Here is a 27,027-nt window from a genome sequence, read left to right on the forward strand (position 1 = left end):
CAAAATAAAATCAGAACCTTGGATTGCTAGCAAATAAAAAATGCTTATTTTAAACATAATGGTGGACATATACAGATGTTGAAATCTTTTAAAATCTGATCAAGCAAGCTTTTTCCAAAGGTTTTTAATTTTCATGCATGAAAGTCCTATTTCATGACTTCACATGGATTACCGCTGGCTAAAGTGTGGGCACGTTCTTAGGCTGTACAAAGGCATGAGACAGCAAAAGCCTCAAAACCCTGAAAATGTCTGAACTTGATTACAAATCTAACAGAATAAAAACTTATGCTGTCCAGACAACTATAAAAAAAAAATTAACACTGTTTCACTAATATTGACAATGATGATTCTTTGTTGTTCATCTAGTGAGGATCCATTTGCCATTTAATATTCAGATTTTAGTCCTACCCCCAGAAGTCCAAGTGATGCCTTGTGTAAAATGCACTTTGCATGTGTGATGGCACAGGACTGACCTGCATATATGCCATTAGTATACATAATTTGGCAAGCATTTATGTACTAATTGAATAAATGCAATTCTTCACAAACACCTGGCTGGAAAGCCGAAGTGCAGCAGCACACAAACAGCAGGTTGTTTTAACAGATACAGCCAGCAAAGCAAAGATCAAATGTTAGACTGAGTCTGCTGTTTGTGATCTACTGTGCCAAACCCTCTAACAGCTGGGCAGTATTTTTGGTACCTCTGATTAAGACTTTTTCAATGATCCATTTTTTTTTTTTTAAAAACCACAAACATAGAAGACTACTCATGCATTCTGTAACTGTAGCAGATCGCACGTAGCAAAGAGCAGAGCAGAGACTTAGTTGGTTAGAAGATGATAATCCAAAATTTTCCTACATCCATTACACTTTGGAAATCAGGAGAACTATGAATTAAGGAGATGATCACAAAGGTCACAAGGAATTGCTGCAGTATTCACAAAATATGTAAATGCTGTGAGAGCTGTAGGATCTTACAAGCAAGGTTCAGAAAGAACATAGGAGCCACTCAGGCTGGGAGCTGCTCAGAATTTAGGTAAAGAACTAAAAGATATGAGAAATCCAAAAAGCAAGAGACTGTCAGCTGTTAGAAATACCTGTAACACATTAAAATCATGTGCTTAGCATGAGTGAAATCTCTTCCTGATGTATCCATGCAGCAACGAGGTGCTGTTCCCTAGGAGAGGGACATGATTGCTTCCTTCTTGCACTGAGCATTTGATTGGGGATAACCAATCAGTTATGGATGTTATGCTGAGTGTGTTACTTTACACAACCCTCCAGAACTCAGCCCTGTCAAGGGTGTCTGAGGGTGCCTGCTCAGGAAGGGCCTGATTCAGAGCTCCTCCAACTCAGATTTCCACTGTCTGGGTTCTGGATCAGGCCTTTTCCATCCACCTGTCTGGAGGGAGATTTTCCATCCCAGTGCAGCTGTGAGATGCAGCTTTCCACAGTGTCTAGTATTGTCCATTTTTAGTGCATTGCATTCTTCTAGAGCGAAATTTACCCATTGACATGTACGGATTCTCTGTCCTGCTTATTAATGACATTTCTGCAGTCCCTGTTTTTACCAAGGAAAGCAATCACACCTTAACTTCCCTCTCTGTGTGCTCTGATTTTCATTATTTTGCTCAGGCACTTGCAAGGGTATCGTGCTCTGAGCAACGATAAAGAACCGAGTCTATAATTTAATAACCCTCCTCTGACTAATTAGTATTCACTCAATGAATGAAGGGTTTTTAGAGGTCCAGTCACAGGACTGAGCACCCGTTTAAGTTCAGCTTATTCCTCAAGGCACCTCTGAACTGAATTGGGCCCCATTTTATACAATTACAATAGAAGGACTGCCATGTCAAGTGTACTGATGCTGGGAGCCCCAACCTTGCAGGACCTCACGTGGGTAAGTAATCATCACTTATGCTAATAGCACATTTGACTTCGTGGGATGACACATGAGAATGAACTACTTACTTGACTAAGATTAGTAAGAACAGGCATGTTACACAGTACAGATGACTTCTAAATATCCAGTTGCAGCAAAGTGCTGACTCCCATCAGTGAGCGTTGTGAGGGTGAATGAAGGGCAGGATGTGATCTCTAGAAACCTCGTTGAATGCTATTATTGAATTGGTTTTGCAGATTTCTAACCCATAATAAACCTCAGCTTCGCCTCCTCAGTGTCTTGCTTCTCTCCATTGCTTTCCTGTTCTGCTTTCCTTTTCCTCTGCCATAATCCAACAATCCTTTAAAATGATGTTATTTTAACTCTTTCTTTTTTAATGTTTTAAAATTAATTTTGCAGGTTTTAAAGGTATCTAAGTAACAGCCACAAACTACAAGCTCTGCTATTTAGCTGAGCAGACTACTTGGTAGCATCTCTCCACTGCCCTGCCAAGGTTCCTCCCCTCTGCTCTGCTGGGATCAGTGCAGTCTCTACGCTCATTTAGTCTTTGGCTTCTCCCTTCCAAGCTGACAAAAAGAGCATCATACAGGGTATACCATTCCAGTGATTTTGTCTGATAAAATGCCCAGCTCTTAGGCCTCTGTTTAACACAATTTTGTTCCATACAGGTCACAGAAACAATCAGATTTTGGCCTGTATGATCTAGAATGCCTTTGAACCAACACTCCAGGAAGGGAAAAATCCTTATGTCTAACCTGACTTGGTTTCACTTAATTGTTTTTGATTTCGTCACGGTCCAAGGTTTTTTTTCCCCTATTTTGTTTCCGCTAATTTAAAAAGTATTTTGTTGCCTTTCCCTGCTTTTTCTGTCCTGACCAGAATTTTTAAAATTCTTCTTTTTTTTAAGTCACTGACTCAAGAAGCTTATTCTGAGAGTAATGTAGTAGTGACCACTGATGACTGGCTTCTAGGGATTTTATGAAGCCAAGGTTAATTCGTTCCTGAGAGCTGGAAAAACCATGAATGGCAAAACATATTTCTGGTACATGCATAATAACTGGTATAAATATTATATCCTACACCAAAATCCCAAACATGCAACCTGCTTACCAAAGGACCCTTAAATCTGGTTTTGTTTCACTATAATGTAGAGTTCTGTATAAAAGCCACAAAGACCATAAGTATTATATCATTAGTAGTATTCTTAAGTGAGTATTTTCCTGTTTCTTGGGGGCTTGTAGCTCAGCTGTAATGATTGCTTCGTGTGTGTGTATGTGCCTGGGTGTTTTGCCAATCACGTAAGTGAAACAAAAATGGCCTAATTTCTACAACTTTGCTTTCATTGCACTGTAAAGCACTAAAAGCAGAAACAGTTTCCTGAAGAACTCCTCCATAGCAGGCCCTTGAACAAGATGACTGTTTCTAATAAGCAACAGCTGTCGTTGTGGTTTTACTAGTCAAATGATTCATGTCTTTTGCTCAGAAATGATAAGTGGAACAAATGTTTACTTAGATATGTAACAGAGGAACAATTGAAAAATAGTAGACTGTCAAATAGAAATATTTTCCTGTTATCTGATCCTTGACAATTAGTCTGCACCGGTATTTAGTCAGAAGGCAGTGTTGTAGTGGTACAGTTGGAATGGTGAAGAGTTTGGCTCACGGGGCTCTGCACACCGAGCTCAGCAGGCTGGTGTGCCAATGCCTGCAGCAGCTCAGCAGATCTGAGGGGAGCACAAGCACCTCTGTATAAACTGCTGCACCCCTCACCTCCTTTTCCTGGCAGGCTCCCCTCCTATATTTAGTCATTTCTGAAAGGGAGATGGTGAACTTATCATTTCCTCTCCTTTCTGCTGTCCCCAGGGAACACCAAAGTGCTGCTCTGCTGCTTGGTCTTGAGTGAATATCCTCAGCTGACTTCAGCTTCCCTGGGGTCTTGCAGGGTCTTCTGGGAGCAGCAGAGGGAAAGTATTCTAATGCAGGAGATTCCAGGCTCAGTTCAAGGACAAAAAGATTGCATTACCCTTCGGATGCTGGGAAGGAGAGTCTAACAGAGCCTTGATGTATTTCTGCTGAGCCTGGAAGCTGCTGCAGTCAGAGAGATTTGACACCCCTGTGGCATCGCAGGGCTCGAGGTAAATTTTTTTTTAAGTGCTAGAGGAAGCAGTGGCAAACTAACTCTTATGAGCCTAAGGCAGCAGCATCAAAAAATGTTGTCATCTGCCTTTGAAGGGAGGTCTGGGAGACAAAGGATGGAGAAGGCCAAGGGAGCCTTGGGATGCTCAGTGTGCAAATGAAACCAGTGTACAGCTATAACTTATTTGAACTTGCATGGATGTTTGCCAGTGAAATAGGGTTTAAATCCACCTTTGTTTTGCATAGTTTCTGGACTTTGTTGCTTTTTCAGAACTCTCTCTTCACTATTGCTGTCTGACACTGCTCTGTGTTGTACAGAAAGACTGTCAGAGCTTCACTTTCCCATCTGTAAAATGGGGGCAATATTTCCTTTCTCCCAGCTTTTATTCAGCTTACAAGGCTCCTGGGACCAGAATTCTTTTATTGCATGCTTCTGTATTGTCTCGTACAAGACGACCCTGATCTCAGTTGAAGTCTGTAAGTATCACAGAAATATAAATAGATAATAATAAAGAGATGATTTTGACACAAAAATGGAATTTTTGTATTCTGGAGAGTGAAATAAAATAAGTACAAAAGTCTACTAAAGCGTAATCATGAGATCAAATGATAAAATTCTTCTAGCAACAAAGAGTTGACACAAATTTGTGAGATTAAACTGAACCAACTCAACAGAGGCTTATTCTGGTGGCTTATTCATATAAAGTATATGAAAAAAAGTAAGTGAGATGATCAAATTACCCTCACAGCATGGATTTTGACATGGATGTAGACTAACTGAGTCACCGGAGGACTGAGCAGGTGCGTGGTTCTAATTATACCCTCAGTCTTGTGAGGAAGGAGCAAACTTCCCGGTTGCTTCCCTGGTGGAGATAAGGTGTTATCAGCCATCAGCAAATGAGAGGGGAGAACAAGGACAAGGCACCTGATGGGAGAAAGAGGAGGAAAGGAGGAGGCAAAGAGAGCAGATTCATAATGCTACTCATCTTTTAAAAATGTGCACACACATCGACTCGGAGCCATTTGGATGCCACTTCTCGTACTCATTTCTGGTTTCTCTGAGTAACCCTTCCTTATGGCGAGGCACACAAAATTCATTTCTAACATTTTCTCTTTTATGGGCTCGGAGTGAGATGTCTGGCTAAATATAATGATTTATTTGTTTATTAATTAATCAACAGGCATGCTAGGAGTTACAATCCAAAATGTCCCCACACACAGGTTTTTATCACCATATACTGTACCCCTAGGGAAATACACATCTTTTTTTCAGGAGTATAAATGGACATTTCTATAAATTGCAACTACTTGGGTGCATGTAATATGCAATATTATTCATCTTTGTATTCCAGGTGAATCCAGACTAGACTACCAGCCTCTAGGGGAGTCTGCTTCATATAATTATCAGTATTCAAAGAATGATTGTAGATGTTGTAGCTTAACAGCAGGTGAATGGTCCTTATCTGAATATTAAATAAAGTGCAACTGGATTTCTGGGTTATCTCTGGCTAAATGTTTGCAAAGTCATTAGTGAAAGCATGCAGCTATAATCCCCACCACTCTTCTTACAATGGATTTCCACTTTTGTTTTTAATTCCTTTACAGGATGAATTGTTCATCTCCCCTTCCTACACACACAATCTTGTCCCTTGGTTGGACTACCAGAAACATCAAGGAAGCTGCCTTGTAAGTAGTACCTACACTTTTTATTTTTTTAATCCTAAACAACAAAAGAAACCAAGAGAAGAGTGACAAAGAGAAAGAATTATTATTTCCTCTAAGGACTATCAGAGCTCTGAGTGTTGGGAAAAAGCTCTGTAGTAAACTGCTCCTTTGTCCTCCCAAGTTCTGGGAACTTTAGCTCTATATTCAGTTTCCTTATTGCATGATCTAAGAGAAGCTTTATGTATTTATTTAGTAAAACCCTTTCCTTATTGTTCTAAAAAGGGGGATTTAATTTACTTGAAAACTTTAGTAGCTTGATAGTGGTTGTTATGTGAATATAGTAGATAATAGTTATGACAAAGTTAATAGAACAAAGGAAAAAACAACCACCCCCCTGCTGAGCAGAAGGGAGAGACCAGACTCACCCTAGGAAAATTACTGGAGATAAAGGAAGAGGAATTAACATGGGACTATACAACACAAGGGTTTTGAGGCACAGCTCCTGTTTCAGTCTCTGGATGTGAAGAGCACAGTGGTGCTACACTCTGAAGAAGAATTTTCAAGACAGACTGGTCCCATATTCTACACCAATTACCTGGGCCAGGACATCACCCACATCCTTTGCCAGGCACCACAAAAGCTTTGCACCCACTTCAGCCTGGGCCATCGGTGGCAATATTCTCACAATAACTGCAAATATTTTGTTTTACCTGAACATAAAAATAATAGAACATTAAATATTATTTAGCTGCATATTAAAAACCAAACACCACCCCTCCAAAATGCAGCCATCACTACAGTAAGCTATATACTATTTATTTGTACATGGACTCCCATTTATTTTGAGCTGTAACACATGCTGAGTTTTCACACAGGCATAGCCAACCCTCTGGAGTTTCCAAGCATTATACCTCTCACTGCTGCTCTTTCAGGCTTCTGCAGACTCAGGCAGATGTTTCTACACCCATCTGCAAGGCTTTCTGCTCATCTTAGCTGAAATGCAGGGTAGAAACACTTTTTTTTCAAAAAGAGAGGAAGGAAGAACACGGAGAACAATTTTGTGCTTAGCTCTGAGCAGCCTTGGGGATGAGGAAATACAAGGGACTCTGCTTCTCCACGCCAAAGTTCTGTTTCCTTCCATAACAAAAAATGGGAAGAGCCTTTTCTAGCACGTGAGCACTTCTGTGTACTCTTACTTAAAATTAAGTAAGAATGTAAAGCTAATGACTTTTGGAAGTGCTCTGATTCACACTCTTCTGTCAAGAGATGGGTATTCTGAAGCTCTCTAACTTTGCAAGCTTTACTCCTTGGGACATCTTCAGTGGATGTTGCTGTGGACTCATTCTGGGCTTTGTGCCTACGCTACCTCTGCCAGCAATTGAGGAAACAGAGCCTGGATGTGTGAAGTTTTTTCGGTCCCATATTACTAACTATATTCATATGGAGTGAACTGCACAATAATTAAAGTATCAGCTCTGTTTCTCCTGTTTTCATAGTGTTAGAAAGAAAAAAAAAAGAGGAGACTAAGTGAGGAGTGTTTTTTGGTTGTGCTTTTAGTGGAGATGATCTTTTAAAGGGAAGGGCTTTGCACATTTAGGCAGGACCTTTAGGTACCATTTCAGAACTCCCTCCTCTAGGAACAGAAGTACTTTATTTTGACTAGAACAAACTGCAGAAGTTAACAACTGATTTCTATTTGGCATTTTTCTAAGTATTAAAAAACCCAAAACTCCCAACTAACAACATGCCCACCTCACCTCCCCAATGAAAATTAAAAGGTTCAGCCAAAACTCTTCTACACAGTTCAAAACCCAAATTTTCATTCTTACTCAAGTGTGAGTCACCTGCAGTCACTGGGATTAGTTCTGATTTAACCTTAAAACCACCCATTTGCTAGTGACACTTTTTAGCAATACCTGATGTCATGTTATTTGCATTTGCTATTATTTTTATAACCTTTTGAAGAACTTAAACACCTACTTACTTAAAAGTAACCCTTTAAGAAGCCATTTGCACCTAGAAGTCAATGTCCAAATCCACCCGAACCTGGTGGAAATTCTGATACTTATTTCAATGGTGAAATCATAACTTCATCAAAGTGTACAATAAAGAGGAAGATTATTTGCTTAGGGAGTGATGAGGATTGGCTTTGTCCCTGTCATCAACCACATGCTGGCTGATTTAAGAATGAAACTTGGATGTGCTCTCAGAGGCAATCAATCATTAGACTGGATGCCCTTGTTCAGCCAGGCTGAGCAGGGGGACAAACACAGGGATGTAATGGGAAAGCAAAAAACATATTGAGTTTTAGAGAACCTGAGAATCTCTCATGTTTCTGTATCATATCCTGAAAATACTTAAAGCAGTCGGTTTATCCAGCATATGGCTTTTCTGTAGCTGATTGACTGAGGTTGGACCTTGTGGTCTTTATTCATAACTTCCACCACTTTCAGGCCCAATATTTGCATGCAGGAGGGCTGCACTGAACGGCCAGAATACATGCTGGCTGTAATCTGAGGGTGACAGAGATGCTTCCCATCACAGATACAGACTCTTCACCATTGCCTCAGCAGGTGCTGCCAGGTCTCCTGAGCAGATCTGTGATTTGGCAGAGTTTTTAAATACATACAGACTAAAACACCCCCAGCAACGCAGGCTCAACTTCAAGCACTGTGGTAAATAGTGTAGTACATATTTTCCAATTGCACAATATTTACCTTAGGAATGTGGCTGTTTCCAAGTCTACAGCACACAATCATCTGTCAGAGTCTGATGGGAGCAGCTGGTAAAGGTAGAACCTGTGCCCTGGGCTCCCCTTGAGCAGAGGTGCCCATGGGCAGGGAGGGCCCTGGTGCTCTGCCATCCTGCCCTGCCTCTCTGCCCACTGGCTGCAGTGGAGGCTGGGCTAGGGATGCAGGGAGGGTGGAATGACACATTCTGGGCTTACACCCACGAGCCAGCCCCACAGAGTCACAGTCAGTCCCTACAAACTGCAGCAACTTCCATGAGACACGGGGTGAGCCCTGACCCAAAGCCCTGGGCGCTCCCTGGACCAGTATTGAGTGTGTGTCCAGGTGCTCAGAGCCCTCAGCCTTCCAGGAAAGGCAGAGGGAGGCCCACAGCAGATAAATCACTGCTAGCCATAGAAACATTCCTATATAGGAGAGAGTGCAAGTTATGCAAATATCTACTCTATAAATCTGGTATGTGGCTTTGAAGAAAAACAAAAAAGCCACTTAAAAATTTGTTCCAAATTTGGCCACATTATGGTTTTGTTAGTTCAAAGAAATGAAGCTAACTTTATTGTTATTTGTGTTTGGATCAAAGAAAACTATGAAAATAAACATTAGACAGAATGATAATCAACACTGGAAAAGAAATGTTTACTAAAGATTTTCTTCTGTGTTCTCCTACCAGCATTAATAATATTTTCTTTTTCTAAAGTTTTCTTGCTTCCTTCAAAGAGATTGATTTCAGTAGAAAGAACAAACATATGCAAATAAACTGAATGATGTTATACCCCCTGCCCCTATCCCCCCAAACTGCATCAGATAATTCCATATTGTTAGTCTGCATTACATTTTTATCAGTTTTTTGTCTTAATCAGATATGAAGCTCTTGCAGTACATCTCTAGAACTGGGCTGTGACCCTGATGTGACTCTACAGCACAGAAGCAGCCCTAACCCTGCTGTAATCTAATAGTTCAAATTTAACAGATTTGTTTTTTCAGTGGAAATAATGGCTTCCTGTCACAAAACAGAGACACAGATTACATATCTGATAAATGGCTTTGGCATGATTTTTTCATGTAACACACAATTAGCAGTGCCTTTCATAAGATTCATGGTTTAAGGATTTGGTGAAAGCATGAGTAAATTCATTACTATGTATTTTCTTTAAAAAACCCGCCCTACTTTTCTGCTAGTGCTTTATAAACAAGTATTACTTTGCTTAGAAAGAGATCACCTATGCTTTCCAGTGTTAATTTAGCCTCAAAACACTATACTGAAATTATTGCCACTGAGTGCTGATGTATTTTTTTTTCATGAGACATATAATTATAATTGATAACTCAAAATGGAAATGGGGTAATTTTGATTTTATAAGCTACCACCCATATGGATACTGAAAATTTCCACATTATAACTATAATTGTTTTTTGTCATGCCATGATCCCCTAAACATTATCAACTAATTAATAGCTGAACAATACATAAGGAGGTATGCAGTTCCACGGATAGAATTAGGTATTTTGAAGGAGTTTATTATCTGCAGTTTGGTTTTGAAGGCACAGTTCAGAACTGCTTCTGCTGCCTTCATTGGTTATCTTATCTCCAGGCCACCCAACCACCAGCCTTACCCTGCGAGTTGCTAACTCCCAGCAGTTACAATGAGGTAATCATCACCTTGTAGTGGAGTGGTGTGAATGCTGGTCAGATGGCCTGTATTTTATTAACAGAAATAGGGTCACAAGTCAAATACATGCTCGGGGTCAGTGAGCAAATACAAAAGAAGATTAGAGGAACAAAAAAATGTGACTGGAGGGGTAAAATCCCACTGGGGGTTAATCGAGCAGAAATGTATCAAAGAATGTAAACTACCCTTTCTTTTGTTATTCATCATATGGGACGCAGTTCCTGTGTCCCGCTGATTCCAGTCACATAGGCCATCATCTCCAGAGTGCTGTCCTTTAATGAGCTCTTTGGACAGAGGGGCTGCCAATAATACTCCTACCTCTGCTATTACTACTGCTACTACTCTTAAAACAGTAACAAAAATAATTAAAATCACTTAACGTAAATATACAGATCACAAAGATTTGCTTCACATAATATTGCACTATCCAGGGACTGCCTACAAAACTAAGAGAAAAACAGCATTCAGTGTCACTTCTCTAGGAATCTCTTCTGCCTCCAACATGAAAAGACTGGACCAAGAATTGTCTCCACCAATATACTGATTTAGCTCCAGCTTGAAATGTAAATGAACTAATAAAAGTATTTCTGAAGAGATGGCATTGCATTGGCATAATTTTAGTTTTTCTAAGAAAACTGTCTTTCTGAGTGATCTAATAACAGAGAAGGAGACAGCAGCCTGATCAGCACAGTAAGTACTGGACTTGGTAGGGCCCAAATGGCAGCAGTCAAGAAAAATCATAGGGTACTTACCAAGCAGCAGCTGATTTTCTCTTCTGATACATGTTCATCGCTCTTTCTGTGACAAGAAGCAGAAATTCTGCCTTATTTGAACTATACACATTTGTCTAATTCTTTAAAATCCCAGCAGTAGAAAGATTCCCTTTTCATCAATTTCCATTTATTATGCTTGTAGCTAGATATTGTAATATGAATTCTTTTATCCATGTATATTGCACATCTATAGATTTTATGTTTTCACACATCACACGAAAAGCATATTTCAAAACTATTGCGTTATGATGTGCCAGAAGAATATTGCTGTGGGAATGCAGACACATTATCAAAAGTACAGTACAAAACAGGGCGATGGGTTGCACGCTAGCCACAAGAGAAGCCTGGAGGTCCAGCTGCACCCTCTGGTACAAGGTGGCACTGGCACAAAAAGGGTAGAGAGTGAGCTCCTGGGCTGACTGGAGGGTGTGCACAGACAGAGAGGAAGGAAGAGGGAGGGGACTCCTCATATGGGTTCCACGGAGACGGTTTATTGGGAATTTATCACGAACTAAGAGCTGTAAAAGGCCCAGGAACAAGGAGCCAAAAATCTGACTGTGGCCAGGGATTTTATAGTAGGGATGGAAAGGCGGGGATAAGGAATGCAGCCAATGGGACAAGGGGAAAGAGGCAGGGTTGAAGCTGAGGGAACCAATGGGATTAACACAGAGGAGGGACTTGGGGAAGGAACCAATGGGGTTTCGAGTAGCATAGAAGTTTCTAGAACTTCTACGTATTTTAACTAAGGGAAATGACTATTAACAACTTTATAAATAAAATACGCAGGGAAAACCATGAACCAATCATAAAGAACATGTAGATCACGGAGCTGGACGATTACGGGCTCTCCCCCTAAGTGCAGAGCGAGTTGTTAAACTTTGGTGCCTGACCACCATAAGTGGTCTCGGTTTTAGCCTCAGGGGTTAGAATGGCTGCAGCCACCTGCACCATCACAACAGGGCAACAGGGAGGTGAGAGGCCGGCGGGAAGGAATGCTGAGTTTTATGAATATGTGCCTCTGACTTACCGTGCAATGTTCATCAAGTGTCTTAATCTTATTTTGGCATACTTTAGATATAAAATAAGCAATATGTCCTTCTGCGAGGCTGAAAGAAATGTTAACTGGTTCAATCATGCCTTTTGAAAGCAAAATTGGAATTTCTGTCATCAGCACCAAGATGAGCCAAATCAGGCTCAGAGACTGGAAATCTTTACATACCAAAGAATAACGCTACATAGATGAAAATTTCATGGCCAGACACAAACTGTGGTAGACGACTGAAGGATTATTGTGAAATAAAATACAGTAAATTTAAGTTTTCCTTGAACTGAAATCAAAGGATTCCTTTATTACCTTCCCAGCTATCTATAGATGCTTTCTCATACAGTTTATTTTCACACACTATATCCCTCCTATAATACATGTATTTCATCCTGCATCTTTTACCAAAGTCTGTATCTAATTTATATTGTCCCTTAAGTTTAAAACTAATTTTGTGCTTAAGTGCTCTGCAGGATTGAACCTTCTTGGGGCCACATGCAGGATTTTTCTCCTCCTGGGATGATGGGAGCTGTGGCAGTGTGTGCACACCATGCCAGGCCTGAGATCAGCTGCCAAGTGTGGACACCCACAGAGGGTTTTCTTTACAGAACTATCTTAAAAATAGAAATGTCTGTCTCTTCCAGCTATACTGGCAGACACTGTTTTCCCAAAGATCCAGATACACAAGACCTTGTTATCAACTGCAGCTTTTACCCAACTTACAAGTAAGTTAGTGGGTTGGAAATCACACATTTTAGAAATATTTTCTGAAGGATGTGATCGTATTTGCTGCCCTTGAAAGTGTTTAATGTTGCATGTTCATTACATATTTTTGTGTTACTTAATTTAAAAGGTTTTCAAAAAATACAAACTGCCACAGAGTGGATTTATAGATGCTTAGAAAGTAATAAGAGATATTTAATACACAAAAGAGAAAAACTCATATGGCTACGCTGACATGCAATTAATAGATTTCTAAAAAAGCTACCAGCAAAGTGTCTTTCCAAGGTTTACATTTCAGTCATTTGAGTCCTTTCTATGGAATACCATCCACTAAAACACAACATTCTGAAGTCTTTCTGCTAACTTAATGTAGAAGTGCTACAGAGAAGAGTTAGCTTTTTAATAATGGGGTCAAAATATTTTAAGAAATATCACTTCACGAACTATAACTAATCAATTTGCACCTGTGTTATGTGGAGGAGACACACTATCCACTTTGGACAGCAGTGCTGAGATGTACTGAGGTTTGCATAATGCCAGCGAGCTATATTAGTACTTAAGGGCTTGTGAATAAGAATTTTACTGCAGTCACAACATATACATTGGGCTCTTCTAGTAAATTGATCACTCAAATAAAAAGAAAGGATTGTTTTTGATCTGCAAAGAAGATGAGCAAAAAGTAAGCCTGCTCATGTTAACTCTGCATTAGGGAAAAAAATGAACTTTGATCTATCATATTGTGGAGCTGCTTGTATTTCAATGGCAATTTATCAATTTTTAATAGTCAAAGCTCCCAAGTAGTAAAAGCCTCTTAGACTTCCTAATCTCATAGCCACTACTTCAAATTTTTATTCTGCATGATTTACTGTTTGGAAGCAAGAAATCAACATAATTTATTAAGGATTCTTTCTTTTATACAAATTGATGAAATGGAGTCCAACACTACGAATTTTGTTCTTCCTCATGCTGGTGTAAAAGAAGTGCAAAATCCCACCTTAGTACTAATCTAACAGCACGGAGTATCAGCAACGGAACTGAGCTAAGGTCAGGATGCAGCAGCAGCAGCATCCCCAGCCCTTCAGGGAGCGCTTCCTCCTGCAGGGATGGAGCAGGGTCGGTGCCACCCCTCGCCCTGCTGGCAGCGCCCGCTCCAGCCCAGCCCGGGGGGCTCCCAGCCTGCAGGGAGCAATTAGGAAGCTCTGGCTGTGCCCCAGCCACCACGACTGCTGCAATTTGTCTTTGCAGGGACAGAACAGGTCCCCCTGCTTCCTCCCCCCACGCCAGGAGGGTGGGAGAATCTTTCCCAAGGTGGCAGATCCAGCTCCACGGTGAGTCCCAGCTTTTCTGGGTAAGGTGTGCCCGGTATTCCTAAGACAATGGAGACGCGAGGATGCTTAGCACCCTGTGGGCCTATCACACAAGTGAATCTAAAATAAGCTCAAGACTGTCTTGTTTTAAAAAGGTTACCTTGGAAAGTCCAAAGCACAAGGAGAAGCATTTAAGACTGCAGATCCAAACTTGTGTGTTGTTACTGCTAGACATGAAAGCCTAAGGTCAGAATTCAACCACTCTGACTCAAAAATACATCAATGCATTTGCTAAATGGAAACCCCACTTGCATCACATCTTATCATAATGTCACAAAATGCAGAAAATTACAAATCAGTTTTAAGGCAAAATACATGACAGCAAAATATAAGTACACAAAAACTACATTAAATATCAGTCTTCATTTGTCCCTACCAGTTCAACTTACCTCTCAGTTCCAAACTCCTCACTGCAGTGCACAGCTTGAGATAGTCTAAGATCCATTTTAGAGTGGACTGAAATATAAATGACAGTTCGTACTACACATGAACATAGACAACTGTATAAAATATTTAAATAAAGACAGAAAAGAACAGAGGAAACCAACAGAGCCTTTGGCAGACCCAGCCTTTGGGAATTTAGCAGCTTGAGATTCATTGCAAATTTCATCTTTAATGTTATTTTTAGTTCAATATTTTGTAGCACTCAGAAGTAAATCTTTGTGTGCTGTCTCTCCTCCTGCTTGTGCTGCTTCCTTTTCTGATCTTTTCTTTTAAAGAAACCTAATATATTTTCAATACAATTGATTTGTGACATGTTTTGTGATATTTGTTAAAGTTATCCTGTTTGTTCATACAATTCGGTGAAAACCATTACACTGTTGTTTCTTTTAAAGTGCTGAATATTGCTTGTCATAACTGAACAAAACAAGACCCCCCAACAGTCTTTGTTCCATCACACCTTGTGTTGCATTAAATTCTCTGACATTCGTTTTGATTCTTGGGTTAGAGTCAAATTCTTTTTTTTAACCTCTCACCGCTGCTCCAGATACTGCCACACACAGTGCATTTCCAGAGCAGTTTTGATTTTTATCCTGGAATCTGTCCTTTGTCTCTCTCCTCAGCAATCTGACTGGGATGACACACACAAAACACAGGACTGGGGGTGGTGCAGAGAGGATGCTGGACAACTACCAGCTGTAAGAACATGGAAACTGGTCTGTTAACACCCTAGTCCACCACACTGAAGATTGCTATCTGTCCATGCTCAGGTGTCTTGTACAAAGCCTACTCCTATCTTTTAATTGACTTTCCAAGCCCTTCCCCTTCTTGCACTTGCAGAGAACTCAGTAATCATATTCTCCCATTACTGTGCTTATGATTTAATAGTTGGGCTGCAGAAAATGGCCTTAAAATGGGCTATTCCACATCTATGGAACTGAAACGAACACCGTAATGTGACACAAGATGGGAACCATGCAGGACAATAAAAAAAGACTAAGGCTACTTATCTGTGTAGTATGAACACTGTAAAACTACTTTTGCTTTAATTAATTTTAATTTCATCAGGCTGCAGTTGGAGTTGGGAATTTTTTCCTTTTTTTTCGTAGAAGGATTCACAAGAGGAGAAGGAGGATCTTGCCTGATCACAAGGCTTTAAAATTGAAAGAGACTTTTTTATTTCAAAAACCTGATTTCTAACATATAGAGACATTATTTAGCAGTTCCCTCAAATGCAAGGACTAGGACTAAATGATCAGGCATCAGTCTTAAAACAAACAAAAGAGGTATTTTATCCTCACAGTGCATAATGAAATTACAGAACTCATGGCCATAGGATGGTGTGGAGGTCAAAAGTATAAATGGACCATTAAAAGGGATTACATGAAATCATGGAAATGAAATCCATCACTAGCTACTAAACATGATGATCAAGATCCAGCCTCCAAATCAAAATGTCTCTGACACTGATCTTCAGAGGGCAGGAGCACACAGGGGAAGAAGGATTGCTCTGTATGAGAGATATATCAGAGTTCATACACTTTTTCCCCAGACATTTGCTCCTCTCACTCTCAGAGGGAAAACATTGGATATTTTGTCTGACTCAGGGTGGCAGCTACTGCGTGTGTTCTAAAGTCTTCAAAAATCCCAACTCATTTTATTTGACACTGTATGTTTTAGAAATGTTTCCATTTTAAATTCAAGATAATTAGGGGGAAAAGCCTGTAGAGAGTCAAACAGAGGGCAAAAAGAAACAAAAGTACCCAAAAAAGATGGACTTCAGAATATTTTTCATGAAACTCATATTTTTCCATAGAATTGTGCATTAGGGTCTCATTTTGCACTACAGAAGAATAATTCCATCCAGTGATAGCAAGAAATGAAGTCCCCAATACAGAAACCTATGCAGTGCCCACCTTCCAAAGTTGCTGAGAGGCTGAAGCAACCTGACAGAACCATCCTGTAAATCTGAAATAAGTCCCTGTGGCCTCTGCAGCGCTGAAATCACTGCTCACCATTGCTTTCACTGCACTGAATCATTTGGGCCTCTCCCTTTCTGTGTGAGTCAGGTTGTGAAAACTGAGCCTTCTCTGGCCTGTAGGATTCATAAACACCTGCCCCATTAGCCCACTTTCACTATTTGTCTAATGACAACCACAAGTAATGACTTGACTCAAGTCATGTCAATATTCTGCCAAAAACTACCATTTTGCCCTCTTAGCCACCTCCTCCCACCCACCCATAGGTTATGGAACTGTGGGATGGTTGCCAGAGAAATGCAATAAAAAGTAGGAAATGACATATACAAATAAAATTCACTTACCTAAAAGCCCTGTTCGTCAGATCTCTTTGTGCTGCCTCCTCCCCCACCATTCAGTCCTTTACTTCCAGCACTTGTTTCTCCTCTCTCTTAATTTCCTCTTCCTTTGCTGGCTTTTTTCTTCACATGTTCTACTTTCTGTACTTTTTTTTTCTTCTCTTTTTATGCCCTATTTTTTTTCCTTTGGCTGAAAAAGAATAAATGAGTGCTTTCATAATTTTCCCTTGCTTTAGAGCCAGTAAAGCATTATGGAGTCATTTTACCATTTTTGCTCCCTCTTCCCAGTTTTTCTGCCACCACTTCTATTGTGGTTTTGTACTTTTCTTCTGCCCTTCCTCCAAAGCCATCAGTCCCTCCTTTCAAGTACTTCTTCCTCTGTGACTTCATGTCCTCTTTGGAGCTCCTGTTATGTCCTAGTGCAGTCTGAAATTATCCAGATTTTCAGGTGGATTTCTTGGGCTTCTGAAGTTTTGATGGTGGAGAAAGGTCATCCTAAACACATGAAGCAATGCTGAGTCCTTCTGATGGAAAGTTTCTGGGTGCACAGCTGTGGCTTTAGGGAGAAGCAGGGATGGGAACTGGAGCGGAGCAGAGTCATATTCCAGTGGTCGGGGGAAATATCCCCCCTTGCTTAACTCTAAGGCACTTGTTTCACTCTTATTTCCTTGGCCTTCAAGTGTTCTAAATCATTGCCTGAGAATCCATTCCTGAAATCTGGAATCTTTATCCTCATGGATGGCCCTCCTGCCAAGAGTACACAATAACTAGGAGTAGCACTCTGTTTTAGCTTGTGGTTGCTCACATTTCCCTGGTACTTAAAACCCTTCTGAAGACTGACTGTGGATCCCAGCAGGATTTCGCTGCTCTGATTTGGGTTGCACTTGCTGCAGGGGAGCCTGGCCCATGCTGAGCTGTGGCCCCTGGAAGCTTTGCAGGGTCATGTCTAAACATACAGTGACCACAAACTGGTGTTCTTGGAGGTTTAGCCTGGCTATAAACCATTGAACAATTTTAATTCATTCCTGATCCCCTTCATTCCTGTTAGGTGTAAGTACATTTAAGGCTTACAGGGAAAAACATTATTTCAGGTTTGTGAGATAAGATGGTGAAAAAATGGAAGCAGCACTAGCTTTAGTATATATTTTCTGTGCTAAGAATTGAGAGAATGGGGAATTAGGTCTAAAGTAACAAGCAGAGAATGGGAAAGAGCCTGACTAGCTGAGAATTTCATGCTGTAAACATTATTCTAGAAATAATCTTTTTGTGTTTCTGTTCTTTACCTTTTTAACAGCACAATTACCCATGACAATATCAATTGAACAAGACATTAAAAAAAAAACCACATGAGCCACCTTAATGAAATACCAAGCACAGCTCAAACAACAGAAAAGATTCCCATTTTGGGGGCTTTTCTCCATTTATATTAATGATCAGTTTTTCTGTGGAAGAATTGCACAATATGGGTTTTTCCTGCTTGTTCATAATAGGTCATTCATTAAAGAAAATACTGGGAAATTATTTTCTGTGTCGGTGGATACAGGATGCCATCTGGGAGCTGAAAAAATGAACAGAAATCAGGCCGAAAAAAAATAATTATTAAAAACATGAAATTAGTTGCATTTAGAGAAAGCAGACGAACACTTTCACAATCCCAGCCCCACCAGATAGGCTGCAGTAATTGGCACTTTGTCCGTGCACTCAGGGGAGCGGCCGGGGGTTCCTCGGCTGGCCCTCCCTCGGTGATTCAGTGCCACATTCCCCCGGGGCTTGTCCCTCTCTCCCGCTCGGCCCCGGGCTCGCCAGCGCCGCATGGATGCTCTTTGTCATTTCCTCCTGCAGCTTTCCCCAGCTGTCTGCTCACTGGCACCTCTCCATTCCTCTCCTCTCTGCTTCCAGTGTTCTGCTTCCTTTATTCCAAGGTGCTCTCTGGCTAGCCCCGTAACACAAGGCTACCGTGATACATCAGGCATTCTCCTCCCCTGGTCCAAAAACAACAGGTAGATCAGAAAACCTCTTAAAATGTGAAACTGGCTACTCTGACTCCAGTTCCAGGGTAATCGAAAATTCAGTGCTCACCATTTTGGGGTAAGGTGGATGGCTTAAGTTAGAAGGGGGATGTCTATGTCAGCTGATAAGGAAAGCACAACAATATAGTGAGAAATATATTAAGATGAATATGGCCATATGCCAATTTTTTCCCCCTCATAAATAAGACCCTTGTTTACCAAATGTTCAATTTTGGTTATGTCACTATAAAAATCAAGCAGCTGGTAATTCAGGCTTGATTAGCAGGTCTCCAGTTTTGATTAGTAAATTACTGTAGTAATCAAGGTTAATTCTCATTTCAGAGCTATGCCACAGATTTTATTTCTTCCAGACAACTGGATTTATCATTCTGGAGAAGGAATATTTTAATAAATATTACAAAAATATCCAGAAAGAGATGAAAAAAGCAGATCCAAAGGGGTTTTGAAAAAATGGGGAATCAGAGCAGCAATGCTGCTCAAACATGAAACAGTTAATGTCCTAGGAATAAAATTCCAAGCTGCAATTTTGCCGTAGATTTCCACATAATATATGCAGAGATTGCATTGCTAATTCCTTTTACCTAGTGTTTCTATTTCTATCTTTAAAAATTGTTTTCTTTGGATCTTCATCTTTCATTTTAAAAGAAAAAAAAAGTATACCGAGAGGCTTAAAAAGAAGCCCAAGAGACCATTATTAGTATAAAGATAAACAGTAGAATGGATTCTAACTGAGCCAGAAAACATCACTGTAGAATTTACATAAAATTTAGTTTTCAACCAAACATATTGCACATCCAGTTCCAGCTCATCTCATAATGAATATTCAAGCTTTTGAATGACCCACATGTCCCATAAGTGAGCAAGAGTCCCCAAAAGCCATCATTGTTGTTGAAGAGGCACAATATTAAAAAACACTGAGAATTCATTAGGGATTTTTTTTTCCATGAAACTTTTACAAAATCTTTAGCCTGCAAATGCTGCGATTATTTGAGCATACAAGTCTGTCAGGGATTTGAGTCTGGATAATAAACTCTTATATGGTTTTTAATTAGGATAATATTATTATTTTCTAGTCATAATTCTGGGTCAGATTCTGTGTATCTCTCTCACATCACTTTTGTATAATTAGAGACTAAATTATCTAAAATAAATATGAAGTTTTGCTTTATCTACTCAGTACTGCATGCTTTTCCCAGATAGGAAAGAACAGGCAATTTTTAGATCTACCGTAGTATTCCACTCAAAATATTGAGATAAATTTCTCCTCAATAACACAGAAAGAATTGACTAAAGAAGCCCTAAAATATATGTATATAGAGACCAATTACTGAGAACACAGTAAAAACTGAATTCAGTATAAAATGATGCAATTCCTATGTCCTTTGAGGGAAAAAGAAAACCAAAACCACAAACCCAAACTCCCTTTTCTAGAAAAAACATGCCATGTCCTTTTGTAAAAGGGTAGGGAGGAACCTGGAATTTACTGCTGTTTGCATATTCCACTGGACTAATTTTGCTACAAGCACTTCCCTTATGCCACTGGAAATCGGGGGGTTTTGAATCAGACCAGCATCAACTGTGCTTCTAATTCAGCACCTTGTTCCTGATGATGGCAAACAGAAAATGCTTCAGAAGGTTCCTTCCCAGTGCTAGAAAGTCAATAGCCATCTTATGGCCTGAAGCAAGGAGATCCTTATCCTTCCTGCCTCTTTCCCTTTATAAAGAAGTCCTAGATATTTAACATTAGGTCTTATCTGCATGGTTCATTTACAGCCCAGCATCTAATGACCCAAACGCTGGCAGAAAGTGGAAAGCAGCCTGATCTATGAACATTTATTTAAGATTAACACTTTGTTAAAATAACAATCAATTTGGGTGGAAAGTAAGCATATACAGGCTGGATTTACTGAGGATGTTAAGACTTGTCTCACTTTCACTCAGCAGCAGCTTAGGAAGCCCCAAAATTTGCAAGAGAAGAGGAGAAAAAAATATTTTCAGGCAGAAAGCCTGTAAAACAAACATCATACTGTGGGAAAAAAAAGTGTGTGTGCTTTTTGCAGTCTGCCTTATACGTGCAAGACAAGATTCACCTGGAAAAGGAAGGGGTGGGGTGTGGGGGAAGTAATTGCAACCAAGCCACTGCATTTATAGGGGACTTCCAGAGATTTCTGGCTGGTCTCCAGTAGTACAACAGCTCTTTGAATCTGGCAGATTTTACTCATTGCTTTTGCGCATGTTTTTATTTTTGGCTTTGGCTTTCCTCTCCTTTGCAGCTCTTCCAAGTTCCACAGGAGGAAGCACACAGCTGTCGCTCCTCAGGAACTGCACAGGAGACAGTGGCCCCTGTAACCACCTCTCCCACCAACAGTTCTGCTGCAGGCACGTACAAAGAGCTTGAGATTCATCCCCAGATCCACTCCTGGCCAAACTGATTCCCCAAGACTTTGGTGAATTATAACCAGCAGCTTTCAGGCTATGGTTGCAATATGGATAATGATATATTTGGGCATATTATCAAAATTCAGAAAAACATTCAAAACTACAGCCCCCAGAAGTTTTGTGTTGCCCTAGTGGGAGATAAAAACATTGAATGGGAAGGAAGAACTGCCTCTCGACCCCTTGGGTAGAGACAGGGTGGCCTACAACTGACTCTGCTGGGTATTCACCACCCTTTGCCAACCTCCAAGCAATCAACATGAAGGGAATACAACAAGGGAGTCACTGCAATCTTGTAATACCCTGCAGGACAATAGTTTTCTTAAGAGCAGCCTGGCCTAGTGCAAATGAGAAAAGTCATAAGGTTTCTGGAAAGGTATTTATTTTATCTACAGGTAGGATTGCAACACTGAATGTGATAGTCTCTATTGAGGGTGATTAATAATATGTTATGTTGCTTGTTTTGAGTAAAGACTATAGGCCAACTCCTGCCCTGGCTCAACTCCCATTGAAGTCAATTGTTTAGCCTGAAAAATGGATTACAGGATGTGGCTATAATTTATGCATACAAAAATGCAGAGGATTCTACCTTAGAAACAGTAATTTTTATTTATGTGCACTGCAGTAGTGCCTAGAACACGAGATTCCTTGCTCAGGATGGTATCCAAATGCACAGGAATTACAGGCATGGTCTGTACCCCAAAGAGTCTTTGATCTAAGCAAAAGACAAGCGACAGCAAACAGATGGGGAGAGGGGCAGAAATGACAAGGTAACTGGGAGATAATTATGATCACTATGCAGTCACAGCACATCAGCTGCTTAACCACTATCATTTTTTTAAGGTGTCACAGCAGAGGAGAGTTTTAAGGGAGGATGTGAAGAAGGGCAAGTTTGGTAGCTGGCAGATTTTTATAGGGGTGGGCCCTTGGAGAAGAAAACAAAATGACTACAGTCCAAAATTTTAAAAAATCAACATTTCAAACAAAAATCTGTTGTGAGTGATGGATACACATTGATCTGTCAGTACCTTGTGGAAGTGATAGGGATAAACAGACTTGGGAGAGCCTACGTGGGCCTTAAAATATCCACAGGATGTTTTGGGCTGCAAGAGAAAAGAAGGAGCTGATGAAAGGGTGCATGGTGGAAGAGGGACATGATACAGTACAAACTTTGAAAATGCACCCCTGCAGTGGAGTCAGAGAAAATGGGCAAGGTAAGTGCCTGCCAAGCCTGGAGAAACCAGAACTCAATTCTGGGCTTTAAATTTGGGTTGTGCTTGTCAAAGGGTCAGACACGAAGTACAAGAATCAGAAGGTTTGTCCTAGCAAGCATAAATCTAGAGAGAAAGATGTAGAAAGACATAATGTCTAGAAAGACACAATATCTAGAAAAAAATTGGGCCTAGAACCTGAGATGACAGTGCTAAAACAGTGATCACAGTGATTTAGGTTTTGTTCTGCAAGATGCTGCTGGCATGAGAGTCTCTGTACTTGAACAGGGGAACACTTCTGAGACTTGTTATACCTTAGTGCATAAGCAAAGTACATGGAAAAATGAGAAAAAGTGATGACAAAAAGAACAAAAACTCCCCTTTAAACATGTTATGGCTTTTTGGTTTAATTTTTCTCCCTACAAAGTTAGTAAGCTTATATTTCAATAAATCAATGAAAACAAACCATTTCTTTTTGTCACATGTATATGCTCAATTTTTGTGTGTCATTGTGGGAACTGAATAAAAGAAACCTAGGCATGGAGCTGCTTACACAAACTTGTAGGAGTAACTTTCGGAGAGCCTGAGCATTTGCAACTCCGATCTTACTGTGAGCAAAAATAGAAAGGACACTATGCATGCTACTGCAAAGCAATTTTTATATTATAAATATGTTTAGGTGGTATCTCAATTACCACCAGAGCTCTGACCTTGGTTACAAATGATCATAAAGTAAAGAATACTTTGAAGTGCCCCAAATTGTAGATCAAAATGCTTGTATATTCATCACTTTGACTAAGATCCAGCCAAGATTTTCTTGGCTAATAAAGACTGTAAATTAAATAGAAAACAGGCCCAGTAAAGAGAGGTCATGGCTGCTTTTTTAAATGCTTACAGTCCTTTAGGGCAGGATGTCTGTGCTGCTTTAATTGTTTAGAGTTTCACTTTCTGCCATGGGAGCTGCAAATGTGGAAGCCTCTGTCTCATAATGCTGCAATATAAACCCCATTTAAACTTGATGGGTCCCTTCTCATTGGAGTTTTATTTTCCAGGCACTTTTGTGATGTGCTCTTTTATGAGCAGTGTGAATAAATATGATGGCAATATTACCTATGCAAATAGGCAGAACTAAAGTGTCTAGGGTTAAGAAAAAACAACAAAAATTCTGCTTTAAAACAGAATCAAAGACCCAAAACATTAGCTACATTTTTCTTATTTTAATAATGAGTTTGTTCTTGCCAGTCAGCATTTCTCTGCAGCACAAACTACCCATGATCTGACTGGAAGAGTGTGAAACTGAATCTAATTTTGGTCTTATTTTTATTCTTCTTCAGTATGTAAATCAGTGACCACACTGGGACTGCTCAGCAGCCCTAACTTTTGGGAGGATCAGATGCTTTCCCATCCTACCTTCTCCCAGTCCACATGGAGAAGCTGCCTGGCTGTGCTTGATAGCATGCAAACAAATATCCTGTTGTATTAGTACCTATGATTTATCACACCATTCCTGGTAGGGGTGTTATGAGCAGTGCTCTGCATTCCCTAATGAGCAGAATTTGGTTGTTTGAGGACTCTCCAATGAATCAACTTTATAGAGAGAATATGTTTCAAAAGAAACATCTTTGGGGATCATGGCTTTAAAATTTCCCACTTTTTGTCCTGCTGGAAAGTTGTGATCTCCCCAGACTTTAAATGGTTTCTATATTTAAGTGATAAAATCATTGTGACTCACCAGAGCAGGACATTGGATGGTGTCCGATTCTGTCATTTTGTTTGCCTGAAAAGGAGCCAAGAATGAAGATTTACAAAGCAGATTATGGATTTTGTACATCTCAGTGAAAAAACGTGATTGCTAGAGAAAAGTGAGCTGTCAGCTCTTCGTGATAGTCATGCAAAGGGTGAAAATGGAAGGACAGAAGATGGGAGAGCTTGAATGGAGTGTATGTTACTGGTAAAACACCCCATCCTTAGTTATACTAAATTAAAATTTCAATTGTGCTAGAATCACTCTACACTAAAGTCCAGATTTCTCAGGACTAGCCCAGAGATTAAGCCTTTACTAATTAGGGTGTCATGATATTATTTGGTACAAGGCACTCTTTTTGGGGAGGATAGTGCAGCAGAAAATAGACAATAGCCAGGACTTCACTGGATAGCACAGCTCCTCCGTAAAATTCACATTGCTCCTAGTGATATTTTCATATTCTTTAAGCTGAGGTTGGCCAGATTCTGTTTTTAGTTACACCATTGCAGAGCTGAAATAAGAATACAAGAGCCCATTCAATTGATGAGGATTTTGTGAAACAAACCCCAGACAAAAACCACTGAAGTCACAAACAAGACATTCCTATGTTCCCTGTATTCTGCACTGTGCTTTTTCTTTGTCTCCTTCCTTGTCACTTTTCTTTCTCAACCTCTGCACTTATTTTATTCCATCCTCTCCTACCCATTTCTATTGATGTTTTTATGGCTTTGGGTGGGTGGTTAACTGGCATTAGGAAGAAAAGCTGTACAAAAATATATCCACATATAGTACCAGCCAGAGCACCTGCCTCCTTTCTCTTAGTTACCTCAGTGTCATTATGAAACAAGCTATATATTTATTATCTAAACAATATTAAATAGTAGGGGGAAAAAAAAAAAAGAACAGTGTGGTGTTCAACAGAGAGAGAAAAGAAGCAGTTAAATGAGTACCTTAATTCCTTGCTATTGAGAAGCTGTTACTATAACAAACAGCAGCAAGACTTTTTAAATCAGGCCTCTGGAACAAAGCATTCCAGTGTCACTTTTACATTAGTGATTGCAGTTGATGTCATTTTCACAAAACAAAATTATAACCGAAATGGATATTTCAGGTCAAAGTGCCACAAAGAGTATATAGATACATTTCCATCAATAAATCTGCCCTCTTCCTGCCCTGACATAAGTGTTCAACCCCTTGTGATTGACGTTTTTACCACTAAATTATACTATGTCTGCTTCTAGAAGAAATGTCTCCATTACAAAATTAGCTAACCATCAACATAACATAAAATAACTTCAACATGGTGTCATTTCACAAGAATATTGATTCTCACAGACTTACTGGATTAAATCCTGGTTTCCCATAAAAGGAGCAGCCATTATGTCTTTGGTAGACAGAAAAATATATATCGTGGAAAGATGTATATCTGGGTGATTAAAACTTCATTGCTGAGCTCAGAAGCACAAAATTTTGTCCCGTGGCAATCTGAAATAAAGAAAACGGTCAAAATACAAGTTGAATTATACATAAGAACAAGGATAAAAACCAGCTACAAGTCTGTCATTTTATTTTCCTCTGCTGGAAGATACTTTTGACTATTGGTTCCACAGGAAAAGTCATCAGTTATTCTCGATTGACTACTGAGTCTGCCAAAATCTTTTCAAGACCTTGGGCACGTAGCTTTTCATTCTTTTACCTCACCCTTAGTGCTAACGCCTCATACCTCACAGGATGTTTCGACTAACACCTGAAAAGACTCTGAAATTCTTAGCTGAGCAAAGCTATTGAAGGGCAAACAATTACGATATGCAGCTGTAGTTTCTTTGCATATTGAAACTGTAGAAAGCCAAGCTACTTAGAGAACAGATTTTCTGATGGCCTTCTCTACTCTGTTTTTATAGAGTTGCCCTACATTTAGCATTGAAATAATGATGGGCTAAACTTATTCTGGGCACAGCTTTGTGATTTTAACGAAATTACGTTGGGGATAAATTTGGCCCAATTCTCTGTGGTGAGTGGCACATTAGAGAAGATCCTAAATGAGAAAATACCACTTCTATGACCATGCTCGGTCCTGGTGTATACAATATTTCGATTTTCAGCCTGATTCTTCAAATACAGATGAAAAGCTATGTCTCCATTAAGCGAGGCCAATGTCAGTTGTTGTATACACTGTGCTATCCTGAAGGCTTCTAGTCTGATGAGGGCTGGTGGTGTGCTCAGAGAACAGGAGTGAACAGCTGCCAGATTTCTCACATTCAATCAAGTACTTTTCATCTCTCTTCATCTTAGAATGAGAGTCTTTAAAATCCAATTGGTGCTGCACTCTCTTGCAGAGAAGAACTGGGTGCCATGCCAGTTCCAGGAAGACTATCAGTAACGAGGTGTAAGAGACGTGGGGGAAGCAGGAGGCTGCTGGGGAGGATTGCAATTGTGGAGTCTGTGCAGGGCAGGGTGTATTCCTTGAGAAACAGCTCCGATGGCAAAGCCCCATCCCTCGACCACAGCTGGTGCATGTTTGTGGGGCAGGGGCACACATGGGGCTCTGCTCAGCAGCTCCCTCTTATTCTGGCTCTGTGTGGCAGGAAAAAGGAGCACTTCACCTTGGGAGAATCACAGTCTGTGGCTGCTTGCTAGTGAAGGATAGTCTGTCACCATTCATCCCTGCCCATTAAGGCTCGGAGAGGACAATGTTACCAGTCTCTGCCCATTCAATCCTTTTTTGTTGGCACATTACTATTTTATCATTTTGATCTTCTCCCTACTGAAGATAAAAGACACCATGGGCGGGATTCATGAATGACTACTGTTATTTATCGACC

General features: G+C 40.2%; 1 long non-coding RNA gene across 1 annotated transcript; it reads right to left on the bottom strand.

Moving 5' to 3' along the window:
• Positions 1–18,497: 18,497 nt before the first annotated feature.
• On the bottom strand, positions 18,498–25,626 carry LOC138117229 (uncharacterized). The gene is made up of 3 exons (XR_011154581.1): positions 25,547–25,626; positions 24,194–24,238; positions 18,498–18,766 (listed from the first exon to the last, which is right to left on the bottom strand). It is a non-coding gene; the product is annotated as an uncharacterized lncRNA (long non-coding RNA).
• Between the last annotated feature and the right edge of the window lie 1,401 nt (positions 25,627–27,027).

This window comes from Aphelocoma coerulescens, chromosome 11 (genome assembly GCF_041296385.1).
Source record: "Aphelocoma coerulescens isolate FSJ_1873_10779 chromosome 11, UR_Acoe_1.0, whole genome shotgun sequence".
NCBI classification, from domain to species: domain Eukaryota; kingdom Metazoa; phylum Chordata; class Aves; order Passeriformes; family Corvidae; genus Aphelocoma; species Aphelocoma coerulescens.